Raw genomic sequence first — 16521 nt, 5'->3', positions numbered from 1 at the left:
TCTTGCCCTACTGGAGTATAGCTAGGAGATCTGAGTTCAGGTACCCGGTCATGGTAGTTCTTGAGGATTCTAATACTTGAGCACAAGATTTGTCAAATGAAAAGGAGGAATGAGTGCACTGCCATCAGCAAAGCTATGGATAAGATTGAAAGTCTGTGAAAGCAGGTGATTTATATACAAGAGGAGGAGAGTGGATGAAAGAACAGAACACTAGGGTACTCCTGCATTGGTGGGAAAATCTGATGAGAGTAAACTGTCCACCATGACACACACAGCGAGAAAGTTGGTGATCCAGTTGCAGAGTGAAGAAGGCAGATCACAGGATGGCAGCTTGTTAAGTAGGCCCTGTGCCAAACCTGATCAAATACTTTTGAAATGTTGAGGGGAGCCACGAGTTTTTCCAAATTTTTTCATGGCCCAAGTCTAGAGGTGGGTGGTGAAAGCAAGATCAGCTGCAGATTGTGAATGGTACAATCCATCAGTGATGGCCTGTGAAATTTTAAATGGGAGTGCTGCCTATACAAAATAAAATAAAAAAATTATTTATTTCCTAATCAGTAACCAATTTATTAATAAATAAATCTACAGATTTATTAATAAATTGGTTACTAATTAGGAAAAAAAGAATTATTTTTATTTTGTATAGGCAGCACCTTCACTTAAAATTTCACTGGCAGCCACTGCAATCCATACTGCTGGTCATTGATTAGTCGGTATGTCTCTAGGTGGTTCAAGAGTTGGTTGTTGATGATCTCCATATTTGATGATCTCATCAATTATGGAGATCATCAACAACCAACATGCAGGATGTTAGTTCTATGGCAAAATTTTTTAACAAAATTGATGGGATACCATCAGGACCAGATGCCTTGTTTGTATTTAGGTTATTAAAGATTCATTGGATTTCTTTTTGTCAGAAGACTATGAGAAACATGAACATAGCCATTCTTGGAGTGGAGGGAACTTTGCTCAAGTCATCAATGCAGGAATTGGAAGAGAAGAGTAATGGCAGATAGTTGGCCCTTGTCTTTGGGTGAGGAAACTACAGTACCATCGAGACGTGAGAGTGGTGGAAAACTGGTTGGGGGCAGAAGTTGCGTCCAACGGCCTTGGCAAGGGACCAGGAGCAACTGCCATTTGGGCAGGAGGTGAGTTTGTAGCATTTGGCCCTTTCAGTCTTACTTGGACTTAATGATTCTTTTGCAACTGTTGTGAGTTGCAGTATAGTCAGAGTGGGAAGCTGGGGTTTTGATTTTGAGCCATTCGTGGTACGCAGAGGAAGAAATGGCTTGGATGGTGGCTGAGAATTTGGAGTGGAATAAGGAATGAAAGCCTTCATTCCTATGAGAATTATTCAATCCGAGAAGGTGCTTGGTCTGACTACTGCTTCAGTAGTCAGACCATGGGAAGGAGGAATAGAAGTCATGGAGGTCCTTCAGTTGGCAACCTTGTAGTGCCAAAGGACACAAGATTGTGAACTGGTGGGTGAAGGGTGTTCTATGGCAAAAGAGACTTGTATGAGATTGTAGTCAAACTTATCAAGAGGAGAACCAACAACCACAGTATACTTGGAAGGGGAGCTTGTTACGAAGAGGTCAATTGGGTTGGCAAATGGGAGGGGGTCATCAGGTATTCTGGTAGGAAGACTGATCTGTGATAGGCCATTGCTGATGGCAAACACACGAGCATCCCTGCCTGCTTGATTGGTGAAACTAGAGAAGGGAAGCAGTTATGAGTTGTGGACATTGAAGTCCCCGAGAAGAATGACCTCACTATTGGGGTCTTTCGACTGCAGGAAATCAAGCATTAGAAGGAACATATGAAAAGGGCTGGTTGATTTAGTGAAGAAATTTTCATGGGGATTCAAGGGTTTCCAGTGTTTGGCATGGTATTTTGGTTCTAACAAATGCACAAAGCACATCTGCCTTTAACTCTGAAATAAAGCAAAAGGATTTTTATCTTATCGAATGTTAATCTTACCATCACATTAAATCTTATTTATAGGCTTTAAAATATATGATTATTATCCTCTTTTAATAAGATATTAAAAACTTTTGCTTTTAAAACAACATTAACATATCATTAAAAATTTATGGAAAGACATCTGTAAACACAGAGAGCAAGGAACACTTATAGAAGAAATACTTTATTAACTTTGTCTAAACATTTGTATTTTATAAACTACATCATTATATTAGACATTCAGATGAGGAACAAAAAAAGCTTATAACAAAGCCTTTCCTGTTCACCAATAAACAACTACTCCTCCAAAGTATTTCCATAATCTTTGTAACTAAGGCACATAGTACTTTTATTCACAATCTACACACCAAGAGATCTCACTGGAACAATATCAGAGATCTGATAAATAACGTCTGTAAAATGTACATCTCAAAAATAACCCAAACCATTTTTTACATTTCAGATTATGCTGTTGAGATGAAAGACAAGTTATTTGATACTCAACTAGATACTTACATAGGTCTAAAACAAGACACACCTACTATATTTTTTGGAAAGAATGTATGATTTTTCCTCCATCATTCCACTGAATTCAAATTAACATATGTTTTTAATAAAATCAGTCAAACCTTTATAATTCTAATCCTGTGGGTGGAGATAGAGTCATAGATAATAGGACTGGGAGAAAAAGATTTAGATGAAAGGTTTAGTATTGTGTCAAGACAACAAAGACTATTATGCATTTCATGTCTGTTTTGTAAGAGAGGTGAGAAGACTTTCCAAGGCCACCATTTCCCCATGAGATCAGACAACTCATTTTTGAGTGAAAATTTTCTTGAAAGTGTTGTTCATGTTCTAGATGGAAATCAAACCCAGATCTTTTAAACAAAAGGGGCACACAGCATTCATCCAGCTGTTAGATGAAATCTAAAACAAGCTAGAACTTTTAATACAGTAATCTACTGTTTATCCGAACACATTGAGAAGGCAATTTTGCCATTCTGATAATTAAAGGGTTGTTATTTTGAAGGTCAGATAAACAATAGACTACTGTATTTTAATAAGTCAGAAATTAATATGTATAAACACATACATGTATAGGCAAAAAATATGCATATCGCTGCAAAAAGACGTGCAACTTTGAATGTACAATCACACATGCAGTTATGAATAACAACTTTTCACTTAAAACTGCATTAAGTGTACTTTTCTGTTTTTTTTTATATGAATAAAGCATGGCAAGAAAAAATATTTTTAAGAAATGGTAGGAAGAGGTTAAGTATTTGAAACACTAATCTTGCTATGCATATTGAGAGGGCTAGTTTATCATACTTTTGTATTCAATACTTTGAATACAAAAGATAAATATATTTACTGACATGTCACACTTCCTTACTGCCTATATGATAACAGCTTTAGCATAATGAAACATGAATAAGATGCACAGAATAACAAAAATAAATAAAATAATAACAAAATAAATAAAAAAAAAAAAGATAAAAGCAGATGTAGACAAGGATCTAAATGGAACTACTGTAATATCTTGTAGAGAATTATATTTGACATGCAATTATAATACTTGTCCTTATCCTTTTCCCAAGCACGGAAAAAAAAAAAGTTGCATCTTGATGTCACTTCATATCATATATATATAATCCAATCATCAATTACTGTTTATTCATAACCCAACTCTCAGATTGATTTGTTAAAACTGGACTGGATATTTTTAAATATTCAGTTCAATTTTAAGAAATGAACAAATATTTTCCTATGTTTTGTTTTTTTATTACTTATTTGCAAGTAAATTTATTATAGCACTAATTTAGTTGATCTTTGAAGACTTCTAACATATCATTTGCACAAAGTGAAAAGCTGAAAAACTTTTGCTTCTTATTAAAATAATAATATATATTATTATTTTATAGCGTTAACATATCTGCTCTCCCCAGGCAAAAGGCTGCGGGTTCGAATCTCGCTGTTGGGCATGCATGTTTGTGATTGTCTGTGGAAATACTAGTAGTGGTGGTTGGCAGTAGATGGCACTGATGTAGTTGCAGTTCGTTGTAGTTGGTGGAGACAGAGTTGTAGAGTAGGTGTCCTCCCTTGATGAGTCTTTCGACTCCCTGGAGGTGTCACGTAATAATAATAATATATGGAGCTCGACAAATGCACTCACCTGTGTGAGTAAATTTTACCATCTGGCCGTAAATACAGACTGGGCAAAATATAATATCTTTATTATTTAATAAAAAATGACTTTCCAATCAATTTTTTTTTAACTTTAATAAAAACACAGAACAATGTGCATAATATATAGGGCCATTCTACTAATAAAAAAATAATATAACAAATGATATTGTCCAAAAAATGTTTTTTTTTTTACTGTTATTCCTATATTTACATTATTGACTTTTCCCTTCTTGAATGGTTTTAAACAATAATAATCACCAATAATCACCTATCAACTTAATGAGATATCATTAAAAAATTGGGAGGGGGGGGGGGGGTTGAGTATATTTTTTTCATGGTGAGTAGGATTTTATACAGTTTGTCAAGTCCTGTATATATTTGTGTGTGTGTGTATTATTATTACAGCATATATATATATATTATTATTATTACATTATCTCACATGCAAACATTTGTTTGCAAATGCTTGGATAAAGGATAAAGACAAGAATATAATTTCTTGTCAAGTACAATTTGCTTTCATTTTCAGCAAGAAAAACACCATACACATTATTCCAGTATGGTGTAATATCCATATTATAATATCTCTGCAATGGGTATTACAATATGGATATTACTCCCCACACACACACACAAGGGATCCGAAGACCTATGACACAATGGTACTGTGTGTGTTGGGGGGGGGGGGATGAGTGAGAGAAATGGAACAGAGGAATGTATTGATGAAATATATTATGTATATCTGTCTATCTATCTGTATATATTTAATAAAAAGCTAAAATTTTGTTTAACAGTTCATACAGATGATATCCTTTTAAATAAATCATTTAAAAGACTTCATAGACTAACTAAATTAAATCAGTGCAGCAATAAATTTGGTATGAAAATAAGCAATATAAAGAGAAGAAATATGAAAATAAGGAGGAATCCAATCCAATCCAATTTTACAGATAGAATCTGAGTTTGATTAGAAATAAAACACTTGATTTAAGACTGGAGACACAGATATGAAATTTAATAAATTTAGTTTAATCCTTTATCCAAGTGTAAGCAAATCCTTCAGGTGCAAACTTTTTTTACTTACACTTGGATAAAGGATTAAACTAAATTTATTATAGTCTAACCAAGTGGAAAAAATTTCCAAGATATGAAATTTCTGAGTAAAATTAAGGTAATGAATGAATAGCAGAACTATATTTTAAACAGAAATACATCTGACATTATTATACTCAAGCATGTAGGAAATTTAACATAAAATGGCATGATTACTTAGAATAAATGAAAGATGAAAGGTTAACAATTTTCTTGGATTAAGAACTTAATCCAAGAAAATTTAACTTAAGATTAGGAACTGGATTGGGAAGCAGAACAAAAACTGTTCAGATCTGAGACCAAGCAACATATTAATACATTACCAGTTTATATAGAATAAACTGTAATATATTAATCTGGAAGAAAAGTTGCATATTGCAATATTCTTATAATCTGAACTGTGATTATGAAAATTACAGTATTTCCTACTTATTTCTGAATACTGCATTATGAAATGTAGATTTATGTATTCATAAGAAACACTGACTTAAAAAAATAAAAATAAGTTCCATTTTGGTCTATCAAACAATTAAGTTAGCTACATTATCGAAAAATATTGATAAAAAATTGGGACCATGCTTAGGGAAAATGTTTCATATTAAAACAAAAAAAAAAAAATCCAGATAAAGAGGTGCAACTGCACTCTAGCACATGTATATAAATATTAATAAAAGTTGGCAATTTTAAATTTATTACATCTTCTATTTGCTTTTTTTTTTCTCATACTCTAATTTTTTTTTTTTACTCTGTAACTGTACAAAAATAGACCTATTGGACTCTGATAGTAAAGGTAAAGCATTGTATTACATATTTAAGCATTCTACAATTTCATATATAATATCAAGGATGCAATTCCATAAGTAACTAAGTAGCTGCAACAAATATTGTTTTTTTTTTTTTCAGATGACAAAATTCTGTTCACAATTATCAAAAGTACACTAACTGACCATTAGAAGCAAACTTCTTTTTTAATGAACAATCACAAATATTTTTGCTTCTGTATGGTTATTTTCCACCAAAACAAATACAGATGATCATATGAACAGTTTATTACAGAAAAGTTTCTTATAGAAAAAAATTCCCTTTTTTTTTGAGCTGCTTGTTATAGTTAGAATTAACTGTATGCATTTTCTGAATTATTACTACATTCACTTCTCCCTTCAGTGATATATAAACTGTTGCCTTAAGGATAAAAGGGGAAAAAAAAAAAAAAGAAATAGAAAGTTCACCAAGAATCACTTGTAAGTGAAGAATGTTAGCATTACACAGGGGAAATCTGAACAGGAAGCAATACTGAACTGTATAACCAGAGATCAAGAGGATTAACTCACATGAATACAGGAGCTGAAAAGAAAATGTTGTGGAGGGTATATAAGGAGAAAAGTAATCAGCAAGCTCAAGCAAGAAAGATGATCAGTATAGTAATGAAGAGAAAAGAGTTTATGAGAAGAAATAAGCCGAGTAGGCCAAAGAAAATCCCAAAGACTTCTTTTACATATGGCAAGTAAAAGGAAGAATAACTACAGAAGGATAACTTGAACAAGTGCTGATGTAGTAGTGAGGTGACAGAAGCAGACAAGTCAGATGAGGTACTGAGTAGCCATTTAACAAAGGTCTATCATTCAAGTGAGAATACTGCTGTGACAGATACAACAGGAACTAATGTAAGAATAGAAGTAATAAACTGGAAGTACAAATGATACTTCAGAATCGCAATACAAATATGGCTCTGAGATCAGGTGGGATACAAGTTTGCACATTACAAGAATGCAAAGGAATCGGTGCTTAACTTAAGTCTCAGCTCTAGGAACTGAAACTATTTTGTCCTCCTTCCAATCCTTGGAAGGAAGGCAAAATAGTTCCACTCCAAGACCGTGGCAGAAAATTATAGACCAATTGGCATCTCAGAAGTGATTATAAAAGTACTGAAAAAATTTATCAAAGACAGAATTCAGAAAAGGAAAGATAAGAATATGAGGGATAGGTCACACTTTTGTATTTTACGATTTTTTTTAAATAAAAAAATGATGTGATGGCTGAATCAGATAAAGGGAATGACTAAAATAATATTCCTGGATTCTGCAAAGCCATTTGTAAAACACTTCTTGAGTATATGAAATTCCCTGTTCCAGCAAGTTAGCATACTTTGGACGGTGGATCAGCCACTATCTGAATAGATGAACACAAAAAATACTTCTGCAATCACAACTATGGTTAATCTGATCTTGCAGGCCCATGCATTGGATATCACTCCTAGGATCTTCTGGGGGAAAAATGTCATGCTTCCTCACAGTAAATTTAGAAAAGAAAGACTGTTTTTGGAATCTGCAGCTGCCCTCAGAAATAAATCAAATTTAGAATGAAGATCAGAGGATGTACTGGAAGTGTACAAAGACTACAATTTAAGTTATTAGAGCAGTGCCTTTTTCTTTTTGTCAGCAGGCAGTTGAAAAAGAAAATGGAAAGAGTGGTCCTTATTGGGGATCTAAACAAAAGAGTAGACCATGAATCTGACCACATAGAGAAACATTTTGGAAAAATTGGTAAAAAAAAAAAAAAAAAATGCAAGGCTAATAATAATGGTATCTACTGGATTTTTTTGCTTTGGATAGGGAATAGTCATTACTAACACTACATTTCAAAATAAAGATGTGCCCAGGTTCATGTGGGCAGAAGACAGAAGTAATAAGAAAAACATTAGTGATTATGGAAGAATGATGGGACATTGCACCCTTTGATTAGATAAGTTTGATTCTTGTCGTGACAGGAGGAATGTTTATATGGTCTTTTTTCAATCAAAAGTGAGTTAGCCGATCTCAAATGGAGGTAGTAGGGTTTTTTTCCTCCCGGAAACTCTGGTTTTTCATCCCACATAAGACAAATTGGCCCTTCAGAACACACGCAATTTACATACAAAAAAAATACTAGTTGAGGTGGTGGTAGGCAGTGGGTGGCGTTGATGTAGATGATTGCTAGCAGAGGTTCGGTGTAGTGGTGGAGATGGGAAGTTGTATAGTAGGTGTCCTCCCGCGATGAGTCTTCGGACTCCTTGGAAGTGTCATGAATAATAATAATATTTTCTTTTTTTGCTTGGTAGTGAAATCTTCATGCTGGTTCAGGATACAAGAGAGTGCAGGGAGAATTGGAAGTGACCATCACTTAGTTTTAAGTAGGATAAAAATTAATATCACATTAAAAACAACACTATGTAAGAAAGTTTTAAATAAGAATTAAAATTGAGAAGCATTTACAGGTAAACTGTACACTCAACTATAGAAATATTATTGAAGAAAAAATGAAACAGTTCAACCAAACCTTGGAGATTCAGTGGTAAGCTCTGAAGAAAACATTGATTGATTCAAGGTAGGGAAGCATGTGATGGAGTACTAAAAGGATAGAAATATAAGAACAGTACAGTGGGCACAAGAAATTAAAAAAGAAAGCTTACCAAAATTTCCTAGTCAGCAGATGCTGTAAAGGAATACAGAGAAAAATGTAAGAGCACTAAGCTGTGTGTAAAAGTAGGCAAAAGAAAAGTCACAGGAAGACTTTGGTAAGAATATAGAAAACAGATATCAGGAAGATGGTAAAATGTTCTGGAGGCTATTGAAAAAGTTACTGAATGCAATCAGAAATGCATATCAATGTCTAAGATAAAAAGAGCCATCAAAAGCTTTATTTGACTAGAAATGCTTATATAAAAGTTGGAGATATAAAAGTTTTTCAGTGGCTATACTGCATAATTCAGGGGCCTGCACAGAAGGTCAAATTTCAGAAGACTGGAATAGAGTTCTCAAGGTTCCCATCTATAAAAAAAAGGAAATAAAGTTGAATGTGAGAATTGAAAAGGAATTTCTCTACTAAGAGTTCCAGGTAAGATTTTTGCAACCATATACTTGAAAATAGACTGAGGAAAATTGTGGAAACGAAATTGGAAGAAGAATAAGCTGGCTTCATGCGAAATAGAGGTTATCAAGATCAAGTTTTCACCTTACAACAAATAGTTGAGAAATCATGGGAATATGACAAGAATCTGTACTTAAGTTTTTGTAGATCTGGAAAAGTCATACAACAAGGTACCCATCAGAAAGATTTTCAAAACACTATTATAGTTATATGGAATAAACAGACCATTATACAGAGCAATACACAGTCTATATTTAAGTTGCAAGTCAGCAGTTAGAATTGAAGGAAATACAGGAAGATGGTTTGATGTAAAATCAGGGATAATACAAGGATACACATTATCTCTAACTGCATTTCAGATATTTATGCACAGATTTTAGTGATAGATGGCAAATTAAATTTGAAAATAGACAACAGAATAAACAAAGCTGGTATGGTGAGCAGCCAGTTGAATAAATTTATATAGAACAATGCAGAAATTAGCCCAAACACTAAACTAGCTGTATGCAAAGCATATGATCAAAAATTAGAGATATGAGAGTTCTGAAAAATATTTAGGGACTTGAACAGCATCAATGGCAGAATCATATTAAAAATAAAGACAATAGGAAGGAACTTCACACCTAATCTAAGGTGGTATGGTTACTTAAAGAGAATGGGAGAATGAAGGTTAGCAAAACACACGTTTGATGCCAATATGGCAGGAAAAGATGCAGAGGGAGGTCTAGATGGATTGATTTAGTCAGAAGTGTTTTAGAAGAATGAAATGTTAGATATAACAATATTGGGAGTGCTGACAAGTAACAGACTAATTTAGAGAAAAATTGTTGATATATTAATAATAATGAAACCTTATTCATGTAGTGCTGTCATAGTAATGTGAGTACACCTTGAGAGTATGTATCAGGAAATTAACCTTCCTACTGGTCAAGGTGGATGAAACAGTGAGACCAAATTGCACTTCTTATCCATATTATTCAATGAGTGTTACAGAATCATATTCAGATTTAGCTGAACGTCTATAGACACCATGGCAGGTTGGGGAGGTTAATGATAATGAGAATTTTTTTTTTAATTTATTTTAGCTAGCAGTATTATATAACAATTTGTATATTATGTTGAATGAACTGAGGCAGTTTATTTATTCATGATGCTGAATACTTCTAATTTTTTAGGAAATGACAATGTAAAGTATATTATTAATTACAAAAACTTAAATTAATAACTAGCTATATTTCAGCAATGAAACATTGCCATCTTCAGGGATCACAAAACAATGATATGTTCATGCAGGCACTAACACTAAGCAAATGAGGCTGAAGAAAGGCAACTGAAGTTAGCATGCTAAATTGGGATGTCTTGGCCTTTGGGTAGATGTTCTTAGAACAAAAGTTCCCAAATTTGGGGCAGTCTCATGCACCCAAATTTGTTAAGGTTTGGGAAGTTTTTCAGAGCTGAGGCTGATTCAAGGAATAATCTTTCATACTTGTACTTGCTGCAGTGTAATAAAGTGGACTTCTTCCAGTGTATTCTGTGGTGGGTATTCAATGCATGGTCAGCAAGGCCTGAGTGGCTGTATTGGTGAAACCAGATGTAGTCTTTGTGTTCAGATACCCTGATATTGGCCGTCTTGCCTGTTTGGCCACAGTAGGATAGTTTGCAACTGCAAGGGACCTGGTATACTCCAGGTAGATCTAGGGGAAGTGGCTGGTCTTTGGTGGAGCAGATTAGAGATGCCAATTTCTTATGTGGTTTGTAACTAATTGTGGGGTCATATTTTCTTGGAATTTTTGTTAGTTTTTTGGATAGACCCCAGATATAAGGAATGATGATAGATATAGAGTAGTGTTTGTTGTGAGAATGGGGTGTTGTGGTTAACTGGTTTTTAATATTTTTTTGGATTTTTTAGGATTGTAGCCATTGGCTAAAAAGTATTAAGGATTATGGTTAAGTTCAGTAGTTAGGGCACTGTTATCTAAACTGATGAATTTTGCCCTGTTATATAGAATTTTTATAACCCTATATTGTTGGCAGGGGAAATGGTGTGATTGCTGGTGAATGTATCTACCTGTATGTGTAGGTTTTCTGTAAACAGAGAAAGCCAGGGATCCATCAGGCTGGCATGTAATCAGAGTATCTAGGAAAGGTAGTTTGTTGTTGTTTTCCTTTTCCAAGGTAAACTGGATCCTGGGGTGTTGATTATTTAAGTGCATTGAGAAATTGTGGAGTGTATCCAGGCCATACAGCCAAATAGCAAATACATCACCCACATAGCGTAGCCAAAACAGTGGGTTTATGTGGGACTCAGGTTATGGCTTCTTTAGGACTGACTTCAGTTGCCTTTCTTTAGCCTCATTTGCTTAGTGTTAGTGCCTGTGTGCATATATCATTGTTTTGTGATCCCTGAAGATAGCAATTTATTCCCTAAAAAAATAAGGGAATGACAATACAAGAATCATGATGCCTGAATGTGTTACATTTCTTTTCTGTGGAATTACAATGTAAAAGTTTTTCCAAAATATGAAGGGACCAACATACAGGTTCAATTGGTGAAAGAAAGGAAGCAGTTTCCCTCTTTTGAAATACTCTTTAAAATCATCAAAAAACTTCTTCTGTTGTGATCAATGAACTGCTAAGATTATGAAAAAGGAACTTCGAATTGAAAATATGAGTTATTTGAATTTATAAATGCAGTTTATCAGAAGGAGAATTATAGAATAGCTAGACTTGTTAGTGCTATAAAGTAATAAAAAAATTCATAGGAATTGTATCATTGATATTCTTGATACAAATCATCTATCAATGGTACAGCAGGGTTTGCTTCCCATATAACTTTTTTTTAATGAAGAGGTTAGAAGGGACCCAAGTAACGCTTGTGATAGATATCAATCTGAAGTTTGGTAAAATCATTGATAACATTCCACATAAGCCTGCTAATTAAAATGTAACAGTGATGATCACTTAGTGAGATTATTATTATTATTATTACGGGTATCTCCATGGAGTCAGTAGACTCATCGCGGGAGACCCAAACTAGCAAAACAATATCTATCATATCTCTTCTTGAATTCATTTACAGACGAAGAGCTCACAACTAAGTCAGGCAATGAATTCCACTCATTCACCACCCTCCAGGCAAAAAACCTTGTTCTGACACCTTTGTTAACCACACTCTTCTTTAATTTCCAGGGATGACCTCTTGTTCTTCCATCACTATCACACAGCTGAAACATTTCTCCAGCATCAATCCTATAAAATCTTTCAGTAATTAAATGTTTCTATCATATCCCATCTTCTTTGCCTATCAACCAATCTCTGCAATCCACAAGCTCTCAATTAATCAATGTAGGGAGCATTTTTTACATCACTCACCAACTTGGTCACTCTTCTCTGAACTCTCTCCACAGCCTCCTCATCTCCAAGGAATCCAGGTGATCAGACCTGAGCACAGTAATCCAAATGTGGAAGTATCAATGCTTTGATATGGACAATAAATTGGTTGACTGATGATAGGAAGCAGTATTTCATAGGTAGGAATCTTCTAAGAACTAGGTGACCAGGAGCAAAGTACCCTAGAGTTTGGTATAATTTTTGAACCTAACTTTTGATTAACATATGTATTAATGTATGAATTATTTACTAATATATTAAGCAAAAGGTAGGTTCAAAAATTGCAAGTAAATGTTTTGTCTTTGCTGATGTGGTGCAACTGAGTCGAGTGTTCAGGTGATCTCAGTTCTTTACAAAATGATTTTGTAAAGAACTGAGATCAGAGCATAGGAGAATGGACAAAGCTTGTCTTTTGTCCATTCTCCTATGCCGACATTAGTGGCCTATCATGGCCAAGTAACTTGGATTTTAAACGGAATTAATGATTAAATGATCTTACAGGGTACTGAGTCCAACTGCATAGTCCATTACATCTGTCAATTGCATGTACTAAATGTAAGTGTATGCAATTCAATAAGAAGGTAATATTAGAAATGTAGAATGATCTCTCAAATTATCTGGCCTTCAATTAACTGACCCTTGAATAGGCTATTTTATCATTAATCAGGTAACCGTACCTTCATTTACCCAACTCCCAAATAATCTACTTGACAAATTGCTCTCCTGCTGTAATTGGATAATTAAGGGATTACTGTATATGGTGAATAAGAAATTTAAGGTTCTTCCATGAAATAGAACCTCTCTAGTTCAGTCAGTAAGGATAATATCCTTTGGTTGGAAAAACCTGGGTTCAAATCCTGAATCCTGAATCCTAGAATGAAAAAATCCCTTAAGGACTTTTCAACTGAAGATGAGTTAGCCAGTTTCATATGGAGGTGGAAGGATTTTTCTTCTGGCAGTTCAGGATTATCCTATAAGGTAGGCAACTGTCCAGAGAATGAAACTATCCAGATACAATCTGCCGACATAGAAGACTAATGGATAAGATAAATGCAGTTTCTAGAAAGCCAAGTTATCTGGCTGTGATAGGCCACTGAGCATCTCATACATAAGAGGAACATGAAGATATAAGTTTAAGAATTACATTGGTAAGACAACTAGCACATGGAAAATTGTTAAGTTCAATGCCAGGTTTCATTAAAAGAAGATGTAATTCTTTTCAATGAAATTATACTTTTATACAAGTCTCTATTCAGGCCAATATTGGATTATGGTTCACAACACTACTCACCCAATCTTTTAATGGGTGCCAATAAAATCAAAGGAATTCAGAGAAGGTGTGTGGTTATACTATATCCTGATAATGATAAAAATTAGTTGATTAATTGTAAGATATTTAATTAAAACTTATAAGTTGGTGATATAATACTTTTTTTTTTTTTTTTTTTTTAATGGAGCTCCTACTGATGATAGGTTGTAAACCTAATAATACATCAGTACAGCGGATGAGATAAGGACTTTTTCTATTTTATATATATATTTTTGGATTTTTTTATATAATCTGAAAACCCTGTTCTGGGTTTTCAGATTATATAAAACCAGATTATATTGAAAACCAAACATGCCACCTTAGACCTGTAATTAAGCAGGTCTGTAGCAAACTCCTCCAGGATAGTAGAAGCTTGCTACATCCAGCTATTAGAGGGAATAATAATATAATAATAAAAGTGAAGATGAAAGATATAAGAAGTCAATACGTTGCTCTTAGTATTGAAAATAAGTGAAAATACTTTCAAACAACAGGTTATATAAAGAAAATAAATTTACAATGCTTCTTAACACCCTTACTGGCTTTTGAAGTGTTTATATATGTATTCACCCACTGAAATTGAATATCACATTGGTGTATGATCATATAAGCAAAATAATAATAAAAAAAAGCTGAAAAAGTGGAAGACAAGAAAATGTACACAAAATGAATACCACATTTGTGTGTGATCATATAAGCAAAATAACAATATGAAAAGAAAAAAAGCTGAAAAAGTGGAAGTACAGGGATGTATACTATATGTGTGGGTACAGTATATACTAGCCAACTTATGGTATAGAATTTTATGTCACATACATCAGTTTGGATAATGTGTGGTAATTACTATCATTCACCTGCTGTGAATTATTTTCCACTACAAAGCCCTTGGAAGAAGGATGATGATCTGAAGATACTTGCAGTGTGGAGAAAGAGATTCAAGTTGGGAGATGGGGGAGCAGAAAGAATGAAGTAATTATACTAATTTGAAAAGACAGAAAGAGTTAATTACAGATGGAAGGGATCAGGAAAGAGGACAATGAAAGTAGACAGTTCCATTTTAAGTGAATTGCTTAATTGATTGTGGTGGAATATCCCATTTTTCTTTCATTTCACCCTCTGATAAAGAAGCTTAGCAAAAATGTAAATTTTCTATTGTTGTCATCCCTTCTCTTCATTCTCTTACCTCCTCCCTGACCCTTCCTGTTATCTCTTCAAATATTCTTGAAGAGATAAGAGGAAGGGGGGGGCATTTACTTAACTTTCATTTCTTCATTATTTAAAAAAAAAATTTTGTGGAAAACTTAGGAGTGACTGACATTTTAAATGTGACATCACAATAATAAATTTTTGAACAGAACAGATACCCACATGTAATAAAATTACTAATTTATTGATAATATTCCAAATCATTACAGCACCAACTAACAATAAGTTGGATGACATTAAGGTTGCTGACCTAGTTGGCTGAGTAAATAGCATCTGAGCTCTATAATCAGAATACAGATTTAAATCCTACTGTAGCATGGATATTCACTGCAAATTTCTTTATGGGGTAGCTAATGAGACCACCATCTTGCTTATGGAAAACTCTTGAAAAAATACTGTGTTTGGTCTCTGGAGCAAAATCCTAGATTAACTAACACTTATCTGGTTGTGAAGAAATCTAATAAAGCATTTCCAAATGTCACTTAGAATCAGTCCTTTTTTACTGAGAGAGCGATGAGAAAAAAATGACTATGGTGGATTATCTGACAAGAGGCAAGTTTTTTTTTCTAAACAAGATAGAGAGCTCTTGTTCCATTTTCCTTCCCATTATGTGTATGGGAAGAGTGATGACTAACTGCTGGCCTGGTTGGCCAAGTGGTTAGCATATCTGCTCTCCAGCCAAAAGGTTATGGGTTTAAATCCCACAACCTTTTGGCTGGAGATGGATGGATGTTTGTGATCGTCTGTGAAAATACTAGTGGTGGTGAGCAGTAGATGGTGTTGGTGTAGATGATGATGGTAGTTGCAGTTTGCTGTTGATGGATTGAGTGGGGGAGACAGAGAGCTGTAGAATAGGCACCCTCCCCTCAATGAGTCTTTGGACTCCTTGGAGGTGTCATGTAATAATAATGACTCTGATCTTTCTTCTCTATTATGAGCAATGCCTCTAAGATGTTCTTTCTTTCTTTCTTATCTCAAAACTTCTAGGATTCTAGAACAAAGTAAATCCCAGAATGTCCATAGAAGGAGAGCAGAGGAGACTATATATGGTAAGAATAGGTTTATAAGCAACTGCGATATCTTAAGATTTGAGAAGATTAGCAGTTTTGGTTGAGAGCCTGCCAATGTAAGCGATTACAACTGAGTCTCTATAACGCATATCAGGATTTGGTTATGGAGTGAGATTGGAGAATAGTATTTTTTGGAAGTTTTCTATGATATTCATTAAGTGTGAGTTGGTGGAGAAGAAGTTCCAGCTCTTCGTTTATAGGGGTACAACCAGTCTTGTGAATTTTTGAGACCCCTATACAACCTTGATGACAACGGATGCATAGATTTGAGTTTTCACATTAAATTTGTTTGGATAAGTTAGCATATTTTGTAGGCATTCATTAGTTTCTTTGTGATTTGTCCATTTAAGGTCATAGTCTAGGGAGGTATAAGAGAAGTCTTTGATTCCAAGTGTT

The sequence above is a fragment of the Typopeltis vanoorti genome, chromosome 1, assembly GCF_054136105.1.
Source record: "Typopeltis vanoorti isolate ZY-2024b chromosome 1, IOZ_Tvanoo_1.0, whole genome shotgun sequence".
NCBI classification, from domain to species: Eukaryota; Metazoa; Arthropoda; class Arachnida; order Uropygi; family Thelyphonidae; genus Typopeltis; species Typopeltis vanoorti.
The sequence above is the reverse complement of the archived record's forward strand: the minus strand, read 5'-3'. Positions refer to the sequence as shown.